The 15,252-nt window shown below is 45.0% G+C and overlaps 1 non-coding gene across 1 annotated transcript; it reads left to right on the top strand.

Moving 5' to 3' along the window:
- The first annotated feature begins 14,695 nt into the window (after window positions 1-14,695).
- LOC120710964 lies at window positions 14,696-14,802 on the top strand. Its single transcript, XR_005690130.1, has one exon. It is a non-coding gene; the product is annotated as a small nucleolar RNA R71 (small nucleolar RNA).
- The last annotated feature ends 450 nt before the right edge of the window (window positions 14,803-15,252 follow it).

Below are 15,252 nucleotides of genomic sequence, written 5' to 3'. Positions count from 1 at the left end.
GTGCTTGGCCTTGTCCTAAACTGGTTAACCTCTGCATGTGGATCTCTTTTGATCCATTTGAGTCTGATACGTGTGCTTTGATTTGTTGATAATTTTATCTTAGATCAAAGTGTGTTTGCATCCTGCATTTTAGCTCAAAAACAAGTATTGCATATTTCTAGGGGTAAAGTGAGTTTTGGCTTTTACTTGGAGATAGATGCGTGTAAGAAATGCAAACTCTCATAATTTTCTGATCAAGTTGACACTTGAAATGGATCTTTTTTGAGCATCAACGCCGGGCGCCCATACCCTCCCCCAGTGCTCCTCCTCCGCCATGGCAGCACGAAGGCCCGCCACGTGCGACGCACAAGGCGGCGGCATGCCGCACCGGGAGAAGAGGTGCGAGGGGCCGTGGGGTCACGACGCGAGGGGCAGCAGTGCGGCGGCGGCGGCGAGCCGTGTGGCCGCTGTGCGAGGAGAGGCGCGAGGCCGCGATGTGTGCGGCGTGAGGAGAGGCGACACGGCGGCGAGTGAGGGGCTGCAGTGCGAGGAGGGCCTCCAAGGTCCACTCCTTCCCCGCGCCGCCACCGACAGCCGCCCCCACCACCTCTGCCGCCATATCTGCGGCCTCTTCTGCCGGAACCCTAGCCTCGCCTCGGCTGCAATGGACGAATCCGGCTCGGCCCCCATCTTCCCGAACGTGCGCATCCCCGAGGACATCTTCAGGGACTTCCGCGGCCACCGCGCCGACATCATCAAGGCCCTCACCACTGCCCCCCTCCTCTCATTCCCTTCCGGTGGTCATTTCCTCATTCTGAATTTTATTTGTTTCCTCATTCTGAATTTTGGTACGGGATTCGTGGCTAGCAGTGATGGCTTGACGACAACATGGAGTACCGCCGCAGCCACATCAAGGAGTGGCAGGAGAGGCACCGCGGCAGGCGGCGTGGACGGCGGTGGTGGCACGGGGAAGGAGTAACCCTTGGCGGGTGAGGAGTCTGACGAGGACGACATGGATTTGGGCGCCATGGACGTTGATTTGAAGGACGAGGGTAATGGTACTGATGGCTTGCGGCCAATGCATCAGGCTGGGATTTTCTCCTATGATTTTTTATGCTTTATAAATTCGAAATGCGTTTAACATTGTATGATGTTGGGATCGTCGTTGTCCACGCGCGCTTGTCGTTGTCTTCTACCCGCCGCCCGCAGCTGTTGGTGTCACGAGGAATAGAGAGATGAGAAGCCGCAGGGCGCTGGTTTGCTTGCTCGGTTGTGATAGAAGCAGAGGAGAAGGAGAAATGTTGTGCTACTGAATGGTTTTGGCAAAAGGAGATGGTGCTTCAATTAGCTGCTTCCTTGCCTGCAGAGGAGGGATTGAATCTGCTACTTGACGCATTTATCTCTTAAATCTATCTATGCAGAAATATATAGTATTTAGAAATTCGGTGAGCACTTGAACTGATTAGTTGTTCAGTGATTGTGCATAACTCATTTTGAGTTTTATGCAGGTGGCCCTTTTGTGCACCAATACTTGGGGGCTCTTTTGAGCACCAGCATCGGCCTTTGAATGCATTTTTCTTAATGTAGCTATTTGAAAAAAATGGATTATAGACCATAATATTTCTCCAAACATAGATTGGCCAAGAGAACAATAATGCTGAATACGTAGGACCAATAAATACTTCAATGCTTGAACATTAAAATTCTTCAGCCATCTGTTTCTTGGGTAAATTTCCATTTGTGTGCTGCTATTTGATTCATTGCTGATTTCTTTTGTGCCCAGCTGAATCATGTTCACTTCAGTTCAAGAGAGTGTTCTCTCTCTCTCTCTCTCTCTCTCTCTCTCTCTCTCTCTCTCTCTCTCTCTCTCTCTCTCTCTCTCTCTATAATCCTCCTCTTTCTTGTACAGTACTGAACAATATAAATTCTCTTTTTTATTCAGTTCAAGAGACTATTTCCTTTTGCACAAGATAATAATTTATTTGACCTCAGTTTATCATTGGCTTGCCAAAAAAATCATTTGCAGATACATATCACAATTTACTACTAAATTTTTCAGGATCAGCTCTGTACCCTGTGATCTGATACCGTTGCTTCTTAGAAAGGCAAACTGTGCTGCTATTTGTGTGATTTTTTCCCTTGTATATACCAGACTGGAGGTGAAGATGAGAGCCCAATGCTCAAGCCTAAAGGTCACCCTTCTCTGGCTTTCAGCTCTCTAGGCTTGTCAGCTTCACAGCTGTTGATGCATAAAAACAATGTCATGTTGAATAAAGTAAGTGTACTACCATGTCAAGGACATGAACCTGGAAGGGGAAAAGGGTAGATATAAACTCCAATGCTGAAGGTCATCGTAGTATCTTTATTAAGATTCACTTGCTAGCCCCCTAATAGTAGTAGCTTGAATTGAGATTCACTTGGTAGACCCTAATAGCCAAAATGTGAATCTTAATTTACGCTACTACTCTGATTGTGCTTCCCTAGTTCGTCAACCAGCTGAAATTCTAATACAATAACCACAAAAGAAGTCCGTTGGGAGCATATGTGCTTCTTTGCTTATCTACATTATTCAGTTGGTTAGCCTGTGTGAGTTAAAACTGAATTTGTTGCTCTGCATTATTCAGTTAGCCCGTTTGTGTTAAAATTCAATCTGTTACTCTGCATTATTCGGTGGGCCCTGAGCTGATGCATTTGGGCATGGCATTATGTGAAAAACAGAGAACATCTTATTGTGGTTTCCGAGTCTGATCAGCTTGGAGTCACCGTGGGCATTTATGAATACCTCCTGATGTAACGAGCTAGCTTCTAATTCCTTCCATATGAAATTTGTTATTTTTTTGACCTATCAGAAATTTATGAGAAGTCTTAGAATGGTACGATGAATTCTTTGAAGACAAGGGTGCATGGGCTGGAGATGGTTTTGGAAGAGATCTATTGTTATTTGAGCTTTTGTTCGAGAAGGACGTCAAACAAGAGCCTGACTTGGCCATTTAGATAGTTTTTTAGATTATGGAAAGAGTTCCGGCCTTAATCATTCGCTCACAAGTGAACGACTAATGCCAAAAGAGTTATAAGAGTTCTTAGACTATAGACCTCGAATGAGGAATTTCACAAATACAAGAAAAAACAATAAACAAAGAAAGAAATCTAGAAGACTAAGCTTCAATCTTCTTCTTCGTTCTCGCTTCAATCTTGCAATGTTTTCACGCGATATCAGTCCATCACATCACTCGTCTGCTTAGAAGCTTGATGTCTGGATGATCTGTTGCTTGCCCTTTTCAATCTATATGCTTGCACATGAGTGCCGAAACATTCCGCTTGAGCCAATCCCCACCGGGATGATGTGCGAACTCCAAGGCGACGCCACCAGGGAGGATACGATGCTTCATGCTGCCGTCGCCGGCCTAGATTACCCAGGCAGAGTTTCCTCCGGAGAAAATCCACAGGGTGAGGAGGTGGCACCTTCGACGACACTTCCAACAAAGGTTGCGGAACCCGAGAATGTCGCCGTCGTCAGCTCCAACAGACGTTGGCCGAGGCTTTCACCCAGTGCCGCCATATTCACCCTTGCACATCAACCCAAGACAGCAACCAACTGCGAACACCGAGGAGCACCACGACCGCTATCCGTGGCGCCGAGCGGGGCGACAGCCAGCGAGGCTGAGGACGGCGCCGCACGCATGCGAAGCTTGGGCGCGGCCGCCTGGGCCGCGGAGGCCAGGAAGCGCGGTGCTCCCCGAGCAAAACCAGATGTGCAGCAGGCTGCCAGCCCCCACCACGGTAGGCCACCGGACCTCTGCCGTGGGGAGCCGTGCCGTGGGGCGCGGGCCACCAAGCCCTCGCCACAGGAGGCCGCGCTAGGCCGCTGGCCGCTAGACCACACCTGGGAGCCGTTCCGCCTCCAGGCCCTGCCACCGGCCACCGCCATCGCCCGTGCTAACACCGCCACCGCCCAAGAAATTGATCTAGATCTAGAAAGTTGGGGAGAGAGGGTTGGGAAGATGAGCCCCCACCACCTTCATCGTGGCCACACGGGCTTCCGGTGGCGAGCTCTAGTGGCGGCGCGGCAAGGGATGGGTGGGGGTGGGACTAGAGGGAAGGCAGGCGGCGGCGCCCGAGTCACCCCTGGGCGATGCGGGGGCAGACGAAGGGTCCGTCTCCGGCCATTTAGATAGTTATATATTACAGTTTCATATATGAATAAGCATATCTGAAAATGATCTCATAGAAGATGTACCATGAAAATGCTGCATTTCATAAATGAATTCAATCAAAGTATTTATATTGAATAATATTTTTTAAGATAGTTGAGTCTTGAGGTTACAAAAATTCAACATCTATATTTCTTTGGTTATTGGAGCTTGACTTTTATTTTTGTTATTGAATAATTTTAATGCGTGTGATACTAATTGTAGTTGCTTATTGGATTTTTTTGAAAAACACGTCCTTCTCATGCATACATATTATTTTGTACAAATATAAAATATAAAAATACGTCCTTCTCATGAAATATAAGTTTTATTTCATCTAGTTCTCGAAAAATACACATGCACTCTACTAGTTATATAAAAAATGAGCAAGTAAATACCAAGGCTTGGGACTGCCATGTACACCGCCATTGTCTTCGTTTCCATTCTTCGTCAGCAGCAGCTTTCTAGCATGTTAGGTGAGACGCGAGACTTAAAATGAATGTGTCATATATGAGGTTATTATTCGACATGTTATGAAAAAATTAATTTTATGTTCACAATATGAACTCTTTTTTATGATAGACTTTTCTATCTTGATTGTAGAATTAGCAGTATGCGAGCAAGAGATGGAGAGAGCAGGGAGGACCGTGAATGAATGCTAGAATCGAAGAGAGGGAGAGCTAGAGAAGTAAGATACATAGGGCCCATGAGGGGTAATAGATTTCGGACTGCGGGCACGCAGCTCTTCCAGCCCCGTCCTGCCATGCGTTCCTCTGCGGAGGGCATTGCGAGGCCGTGAAAGCCAGGCAAGCGAGGAGAGGGTAGTATTCTTTAAGAACCCGACAACAAGCACTAGGCATAGGCCTCTATGGCACTGATCTCAGGCCTTACGCGCGCACCGACATTGGAACCATCACAGATGACGCATGAAGAGCATGGACAGTGAACACGGGCAGTCCCAGAATTTGGGATTTGGGTATTTTTTTGCCGCCACTGTGCGCTGCGTAGTTCCAGAGCCTCAGGCCGATCTCGTCTTGTTGCAGGCAATAGTGGCCCGCCGAGCTGCTAGAGTTCGCTACCGCTGGCCGGAAGCGCTGTTGACGACCAAAAATGACACCTAGCCAAATCAGACTGGACTAATCGGTCAGACCGGTATGTTCATACGGTCTGACCGGTCTAGATACTACAGCCGGTTTGGTAAGGTCCAGAGTATATGGCCAGAGTATCCGGGTATATACCCAGAGTCTCCGGGACGGAGACCGGATGTCCGAACATGTGGCCGGTACCCGGAGTTTCCAGAATGGAGATTGGATGTCTGAACAGGTGATCGGAGAATCCGGGTATATACTCGGAGAGTCCGGACCAACGGCCGACCAGTCAAACCGTGGGTCCAACCGGCTAGACCGGTCCAATCTAGGTTTACATGGAGTCCGGGTGTAATTAATGAAATCCATAGATTTAGATCTGTAAAAGGATTCCTTGCGGAGCAAGACCTCCCCATCCCATAAATATAAAGGGCCACGGCCGATTGAGGGTATCCAATTGATCAAAAATATATCTTTTATCTTTTTCTCTTTTATCTTTTCTCTTTTGCCCTACCTCTTCCAATCTTCTATTTGTTGCTCCTCTTTTGTCTCTACGTCGATTGAGGGCGTTCTAGATGGCCTGCCGACTCTAGAACAACCCTACATGTGCTTGCCCCGATGGGATCCTTTCCGGGTGAGTGTTCGTTGGTCCATCGCCGGTCTGCTCCGGCGATAACCGGTCTGACCAGTCTGCGTAGGAGGTGCTGCAGTGAGCTCCTCTTCATGCCGCACGTACGTGTGCGTTCGTGTGTTGGCCCCCAAAAGGTGTCAACACATTTTTGGCGACTCCGCTGGGGATATGAAAAATCAATCGGCTGCCATGGCCGGTATGATACCTAAACCTAGTGAGATTGATGTCAACAATATGAAAATGCTGACTTTTGAGCAACTTTCGGCCGAGCATAAGAAAGCTCTTGATGAAATCAATAAGGAGATCAGAGATGAGCAGGAGCAGGAGATCCGAAGAAAAGAAGAAGAAGTTGTGAAGCATTATGTATCACACTTCTCCGTGGATCGACAAGGGAAGGTTACGAAGATCAAGGATGTCAACTTCGACTCTTCGCAAACTGAGGTAAAAACTGATGAGAATAAACAACCCGTTATTGATACAAAAATTGCTAATATGGTAGATGGTGCTGTAGTTGCTCATTTGAATAATAAGTTGGAATTTGTGGGTCAAAATTTGCATAGTATGTTTGATGCTCAATTTAGTCGAGTAGAAGCCTACCTTGGTATGAGTTCTATTGGTGATGATAAACATGCATCTACTTCTAACACCGATAAAACCATGGGTAATCCAGCTAGTGGTGGAATTCCAGCTGTTACTAATGCTATGGTGATGAGTTCGGCCAATCAATCATTTGGCCGAATTAATGAAACAACGCCACAACATAAAACTATATATAGCTCAACACCTAATGCAAGTGTGCCACCACATGGGCGGCAAGTTCGCTGCGACATGTTTCTACACAGCCGAACTTTGCTCAACACAATAGTACACCAATTGCGAGTCGGCCTAGGGCCGATGATGTTGGATCGGGTAGTATTAAAGGGGAGGTGATTAAGATATTTCGGCAAACTTTTGGTAAAGAACCTAAAGTCAAATGCCGAACTTATCAAAGATCATACCCTGAGAATTATAATTATGTTGCATGTCCTCAAGGGTTTAAAATTCCAGAATTTGTTAAATTCACTAGTGATGATAGTAGAACTACATTGGAGCATATATGCTAATTTATTATATAATATGGTGAAGCTAGCACTAGTGATATTTATAAATTGAGGTTGTTTCCTTTATCTCTATCGGGTGCTGTATTTACTTGGATTATTTCATTGCCACCCAATTCAGTTTACACATGGGCTGATTTAGAGCAGAAATTTCATGATTATTTTTTTACTGGTGAAACTGAATTGAAATTGTCACATCTTACATCGGTTAAACAAAAGTTGCATGAAAGTGTTTCTGAATATATTAGGCGGTTTAGAGATACTAGAAATCTATGCTATAGTTTGACAATTTTTAATAGAGATTTAGCTGATCTAGCTTTTTCTGGTTTACTTGATTTTTATAAAGAAAAGCTAGATGAACAAGAATTTCTAGTTGTTAGTCAAGTCTTGCAAAAAGCTTTGGCTAATGAAAGCCGAGCTAAAGAAGCTAGAAATTCACAAAAATCCAATAAAAAGGCTAATCGTCCTGTTTATGTGGTTCGATGCGATTCAAATTGTTTGGACGATGAGGGTAAAGATGTTTATACTGCTGAGTTTGTATGGCCCTCCAGTGATAAACCTTGCACTTATAGTTTTCTCAAGACAATTCATAAAAGTCGGCAAGATAATATTAAGTTTAGTTTTGATGTGTCCAAATATGATCGTATATTTGATGAATTATTGAAATTAGGACACATTAAAGTATCTCATGTCATGCCGCCGCATGATGAGTTAAAGCGGCATGCTTACTGCAAACGGCACATTCATTCTCTCATGCAACTAATGATTGAAATGTGCTTCGGAGACAGATTCAATCGGCTGTTAATAAAGGCTGATGAGTTGTTCCACAGATGCAAGTTGATCATACCCCTTTTCCAGTACATGCCATTGAGTTGCAGAGTCCCAAGATATTAATTTGGCCGAGTCAAGCCGAATCAACAAAAAGAAAAAAATATAATAATTGGTGAAGAAAGATATGAGCCTTTGAAACAGAGCAAGAAAATTCCATTGAAGAAGTCCCCTAAAGTTTCATTGAAAAATTCAACGCTTGCGTGGCAAGAACCAGAGAAAAGCACCGGTCTTGAGAACAAGAGAAGAGCACCAGGTCTACAATGACCGGTCTGACCGGTCTTGAGACCGGTCTCACCGGTCAATCTGGAAGTTCTGCAAAAAAATCCTAGTAACAAAAAGAAGGGAAGGCCAAGGTTCGAAGAGATCTTGGCCAAATATGAGAAGGAAGGGGTTGCTCAGAAGTAGAAGAAGCAGCTAGATAAAGCTAAGGATGCAAAACCATCATTAGGACATCGAGAGCAGTCGAATCCCTATTCACATAAGGTAATTGTGTTACTGTGCCTTACTTATTCAATGGGCCGATTGCTCCCTGGTTTTGGTCACATCCTTACTATTATGCGCCTTTGGATTATAGTAGAATGCATATCCAGTCATATTTCGTTCAATATCCTTCTATATATCCAAGTTATGGCTCATCACAAAGACCGAATGTTGCTAGCAATAATCTAGTTAAAAAAGATTTTGATTGCAACAAAGAGGGTGAGAAGGGCATGAAGAAAGACTCAAAGTATTTGCTACCAAGATGGTGTCCCTAAGGCTTGTTTCACACTAAAAAAAAAGGCTGCAATGGATGTGCAAGAAGGAATCGATGGAGCAACAAGCGGAGATTGTGCCAATAAAGTCAGCAACTACAAAGAAAGTATGGCGGCCGAAGCAGGTTGTTTCATCATCGACTTGAGTTAAAGCAAGTTATGGCCCATAATATTTATCTCACTTAGAACAAATATATGGCTGATGTATTATTCATCATCGCCCTTAGACAATTTTGGTCCAGAAGATTATTTTTTGGCATGCAAGCATTGCCAAAAAATAGGGGGGCATATATTAACGACCAAAAATGACACCTATCCAAATCACACTGGACTAACCGGTCAGACCGGTATCTTTAGACGGTTGTTGGCGCCTACCAACGTCACCACTGCGTGACAGCGATGACACCCGCAGACGGCAAGGGGGTGGCAGGTATTTCATGACCCACGAATAAATCTGCAAGTGCACGGAATACCGCTGTAGCATTTTACCCGGGAGTATACCGGGGTGTCATTTATATTTCCGCAGAGAAGACGGCGAATGGAAGTACATATGCTAGTTAATGAACTGATCTAGATTGGATATTCAATTGCATAAACAGGGGTAAGATAGATAACATGGTAGGAGGTAGTATGACATGCACACAAACTACCCTCAGAGATAAATAAATAAAAGATACTATAGGCCGGGAGAAAGGCAGAAGTTAGAGCTCGAGTCAGATGTGCTAGGCTAGCTATATCTATGCTATCTTATGGTTAGATTGTCAAAGATTAAACTAATACAACAGGGAGACTGCTTCTCTAGCTGACGGGAGAAGCCCGTTCACCTAGGCAGCTTTATGTACCTCCTACCCCCCAATCCGAACGTGGAGGGTTACTAGAGCTCGGACAAGGCTGTCACTGTAGGGATATGGGCAGCGAAAAACGAAAAAATTCTACCCATAACCAGGAACTACTGCTGTTATAGATCACAAGATTACCACTAGACGCGCGGATGCGGAACAACTGAAGCACGTCGGTGTCATGTAGATAGAAGCCGGTAGTGCAGTTGCGAGAACCTCCTCACGTGCGGCTCATCCTTGTGCAGCAGATGCGGCACCTCCAAGGTATCCATACGTATGGAAGAAGCGTCACGATCCGGACTGCTAGGTCTGCGAGGGCGACCTAGGGCTTGGGTGCCCCCTTTGGGCCTGAGATGCCCATTAGTGCACCTATGCCCAGTCTAATTCGGATCTCATCCTTATCAGGCTTATTTCCCTTGAGTGTGTGACCCTATGAGCTCACATGCGAATAGATATGGCCTGAGTACTCTTACTTGGCCAAATATTAGACAGCAGCCTCTAGCAAGACATGTCAACTCCTATACGCACGCAAAGATCATATCAAACGAGCCATCACAATGTCATATACATGTTGTTCCTTTTGCCTCACGATATTTGGTCTTGCTCTAACGGACCTCTCTTTCTCGATACCGTGATTCAGATCCTTGGTTAACACTTAACCTCAGCATGGCCATACACTTCTTGATCTGACTCACTCGAGGGGCCAGAGATATCTCTCTCAGATAGAGAGGGGCAAATCCCTTCTCAACTGACCATGTCTCACAGCATGCTTCTTGGCAAACCCGAAAATCACCTTTGTAACTACCCAGTTACGGAGTAGTGTTTGATGGCTCCTAAGTAAGTCAGTTCACAGCTTGAGTACATGCGATAATCTCAGGTTTAAGGACACAACGTACATATTGTGTAATGAGAAATCACCAACTCTTGTGTTGAGTCAGTTCAGACTCATGTCCTATATGAGTTCACATTATTAGTTTGACATCTCCATGTCCATGACCTGTGAAACATAGTCATCAACTAATACATGTGCTAGTCTAATATTCATGTGTGTCCTTGCGTGAACTCCGAATAGGAACATCTTTAGCATAACCATACAAGTAAAGAGTTTCACAAACAATTCACATAATCGTTAATTAATACAAGGTGCCTTTTATGGATATTCAATGAACACTTTATTAATCATGAATACAAGGAAATGTGATCATCTCTATGATTGCCTCTAGGGCATATTTCCTACAGTCACCACCTGCCGGCTACCTCTCAATCCGTGGGAAAGGGTGACATCCAGCAACACTTATCTAGTCTAGACACCACGTCTACATTAGTAAGCGATACTCTTGCATCCCGCGCGGAGCCTCCACCCTCCAGATGGATAGACATCACACTAGAGAAAACATACAAATACTGGAACAGTTGACAGAGTTCTAAGGCCAATATATTAACCATCGCAAGCACAGGGCGATCATGCAATGCAAGCATGAATGATAATGCAACCAGATCACGAAGCATATATCCGATAACTCAGAACATACTTCAAGAAGATATCGGTAACCATAGTTTAATTCTATTACAAACGACTGAATATTACAAGAGAGAACTAGAGATGAACCCATACCAGAACTCCAGAGCAACTCCAGGGACTCGATTACTCCTAGGCTTCTCCTAAACTCCACTAAGCCTATAGACTAAGCAAGAATGCCTTGAGATAAGTGAGGAGAGGTGTGGTGTGTGTTCCATTCTCTACCCCTCCCTTATATTTATAGGAGGGAGCCATGGTCATGCAGCAGCTCTACCTAAGTGAACCGCCATTGAGAGCCAATGACACGCCTCCATGTAGCTGGCTGAAGGCGGTGGGGCCCATGGGCTGGCCGGCCGACCAGGGTGGTCGGCCGGCCCTCCCAGGGTGCCAACCGCCCCCAGCTGCTGGGATTTGGGCTTGTCTGGGCCTCCTCTTGTCCAAAAGTTGTGGCACGGATTGTCTTAACTGGATTTACTTCGGTTCTTTTTTTGAAACTGATTTACTTCGGTTCTTGTGCTACACTTGGTTGTTTGATCCTGAATCGGTGCTCTAATATTTTCTGTGATTTTATGTCGGGCCAAAGTGTGCTTGCAACCTGCATATTATCTCAAAAACACATCTTACATATTTCTAAAGGTGAAGTGTGGTTTAGGGGTTTATTTGGATAAAGATGCGTGTAAGAAATACAAACCTTCATGATTTTCTGATCAAGTTGATGCTTAGAAATGGTTGTTAGTGAGCATCAACAAGATCCCCCAAGCTGTCCTTTGCTCGTCTCGAGCAAAGCAGGACAAATCAGGTTGTTGATTAGAAAATCACTTTGACTCTTACTTAACTGTCATGTCATAGTCTATAGCAAAGGTGTTCATCTATAAGCTTAAATGTGTTGGCTCTCGTACCGTTGCTCTAGTTCCTTACTCATCCTTGGGGCTTTTTAGCTATCCCCTTGTCTTGAGCTGTTGAGATTTAGAATGGTTTGCAAAGCAATGCTTAGTTGCTCGTAGGTCCACAATCCATCTGGAGATAATTTTGAAAATTTTCGAAAACGTGGCCAGGTTCCCAAAATGATTCTCTCGAAGCACTCAATTTTTATTGTCCTCACCAGGGCAGTAACTGCCTTCGGTCTTCCCTACTATGGATAAAGCTTTTGTGGAGCTCAAGATAGGGTAAGAACAGGGCATACTTGCATTCCATATATTGTAAGGTCAAAGAGCGGATCCATGGAGAAACAAGTCATGCAATCTCGATCAAAAGGTGCAAGTGTGTGGATGGATGGATGGATGGATAGTGGGTATGGCTTACTCCTTAAAGCGTTGGTTCACTCTCTCTTGTATCATCCCTTGATATATATATTATTTTTTTCAGGCTTGGCTATCCCTTTTCTTTCTCTCGTTTTTTTTTGGGTCATGCTTCTTCGACATGCTATCTTTTCTCTTTATTTTGTTTTTGGGCAACTATAATCTAACAATGTATTTTATTTTAGGAATGTTCTAAGAGAGAGTTTGCCAAAACATGGAGTATTTATTGGTGGATGATGGTGAAGCTAATTCCCAGTGTAGGAATGTAGCACATGGATGTGGACGTGTACGTGCTTATGATCGAGAAAGCATGAAGAGATTCTCACTAGGGTCACAAAATTTGACTAAACACAACAGAATGACAAGCAGCATATGTATAAGGTTTATCATGGTGTATGACATATGGCTCTGGTTGGACTTGCTTATCACTGAGGAACTTGCCTTTTTGAACTTTTCGAAAACAAAAACTCCAGATTTCAAGCATCACTAGAACAAAGTTGCACGACTTTATTTACCATATCTATACTCACAACAACTTAGACTTGAATCAAGCATATGCAACCCACAAAACTTTTAGGTTCATGGCAAAGCGTTTACATAGCCCATGGACTTAAACTTAAGAGAACTCTTTAGCCAAAAACTAGACACATCAGGCAAAGCAGAACAAAGCAAAACTCATCCTTTCAACTTTCACGAAAAGTTTAAACATTCTTACCGTGTGTGATAAAAGGGAAATAAAGCGGTAAATATTTATTTTGTTTTGGAAGTTTTTATCAAATTTATTCAAAAAACAATTAAAGGAATACAGTTAACTTAGGGGAGGGGACCTCCCCCAAGCTAGCTCTTGATTTATGGTCCGAAAAGTAGGACCTTTCTCCATACCTGATTAGGTCGAGGTCGTTTCATCCGTACCCGGAGAAGTAGTAGTGGGTGATGATGTCTTCTTCTTCTTGCACCATACCTTCTTGGTCTTCTTTGGTGGCATAGAGGGCACAGGAGTAGGATCCTCGGTTGTAGGGTAGACAATCTCCAGATCTTCCCAGATGGTGTTAGTGATGAAATCAGGGATCTTCTGGTCATCTTCTACTGGCTCAGTCAGGGGATCATGAATCTCTCAATCTTCCCAGGCAGGCTCGGCAGGTGAGTGATGAATATCCCAATTTTCCCAACCAAGCTCAGCTCATAACCCTTGCTTCTCGCTATCTTCATGAATTAGAAACAATTCCATCTTGTTCTGAAATTTGAATTTCATGGTTTTTCCCATGATGCGAAGGCTGACTTTCCCTGACCCGACATCAATTCTGGCATTTGCATCTCTCAAGAATGGTCGCCCAAGTATGAGCGGAATCCCAAGATCTCCCTCCATATCAAGAACCACGAAGTCCGCGAGTATGAAGGTGTTCCTGACTTTCACCAAGAGGTTCTCCATGACTCCCTCGGGATACCTCATGGTAGAGTCTGCCAGCTGTACATACATAGTGGTAGGGGAAAGTGCCGGATAGCTGAGCTTTTCGAATGTTACCTTGGGCATGATGTTGACACTTGCTCCAAGGCCGCACAGAGCATGATCGAAGTCGCAATCGAAAATCGAGCAACTGATCACTGGGGTTCTGGGATCCTCTCGTATCGTAGCTACTAGTTCGCCCCACGCGCTCCTTCTTGGTCGTGTGAGTTTCTCTACATAGCTGGTGAAGGGTGTTCTGCTAGGTGGCTTTTCCTACTTAGTAGTCATGGTGTTGACGCTCTATACAGTAGATTCGGGTTGCCCCGGAATCTTCCCTAATTTAGCAGCAAGGGTAGCAGCGGCTAGCTGAACCAATTGAGTTTCAAGCATCTTGTTGAAACTCAGCTGGTTCTTAATGGCGGTGGAGAAGCCGTCCATCTTAGCATGGATGCTCTCCATGGATTTGTCGTTAGCGGCCAACTTCTTCTGAAGGGACTTATTGATTTTTGCTTGGCCGTAGACAAGATCCCTCAAGGTAGGTTGGTTAGGATTGAAAGAATTTGAATTCCCGTTACCTCCTTGATAATATGGGCATGGTTGATTCCAACCCTGACCTCCTTGTGGATGAAACCCGTTGTTGTTACCATTGAGACACATGGCTTCTTCTTGAGTGTCTGGGTAATTATTGCCCGAATGTCCAACATTCCCACAGACCTCGCACGTCATGTGAGCTTCCAAGGCTTGTAATGTCTGCATCTGAGTCTTATCTTGGGAATAATCCACAAATTTCTTTAGGAGGAGATCAATTTTCATAGCAAGCATGTCGGTCTCCTTGACAGAGTGCATGCCTCACTGATGTGGTTGGAGACGATCATTGCTCCAACCTTGGTTGGACACCATCTTCTCGATCAAAGCTGTAGCTCGTTCAATGGTCAGCGAGAAGAAAGCTTCACCCACAGCGGCATTCACATGATCACGGGAAGATTGAGTCAACCCGTTGTAGAAGTTCTGAAGAATAAGCCAATTGTCCATCCCATGGTGCGGACACGCAAGGATGTACTCCTGAAGTCTCTCTCAAGCTTCAGGAATTGACCCATTTGATGCCTGCTAGAAGCTCGAAATCCTTCCACGAAGGGCATTGGTCTTGCCTGTCGGGAAAAACTTTGCGAGGAACGCCTTGGAACATTTGTCCTACGTGTCCACAGCGGTCTTGTTAGCATAGAACCACTGCTTCGCTCTCCCCAGAAGAGAGAACATTAACAGAATGAGCTGGATCGCATCCTGAGATACTCCCTTGATAACAAAAGTTCTGGAGAACTGCTGGAGATGAGCACTGGCATCCTCATTGGCCTTACCACAGAAAGGTCTGGCCTGCACCATCGTGATGAGACCCGTCTTGATCTTGAAATTCTCTCCCCCGGTGTTAACCTCAGGTCCGGTGGGAACCTGGTTAGCAGACGGAGCGGAGTAATCACGGAGTGTCTTCTGGGCCATAGTTTGAGAAGCTGACAGTGCTTGGATGACTGGTTCGGCCGCCGAGAGTGAGATCTGAGGAGGTACGACACGAGGACGAACTCTTCTCAAAAA

This window comes from Panicum virgatum, chromosome 5K, assembly GCF_016808335.1.
Source record: "Panicum virgatum strain AP13 chromosome 5K, P.virgatum_v5, whole genome shotgun sequence".
Lineage (NCBI taxonomy): Eukaryota > Viridiplantae > Streptophyta > Magnoliopsida > Poales > Poaceae > Panicum > Panicum virgatum.
This window is presented reverse-complemented; position numbering and strand designations above follow the sequence as displayed.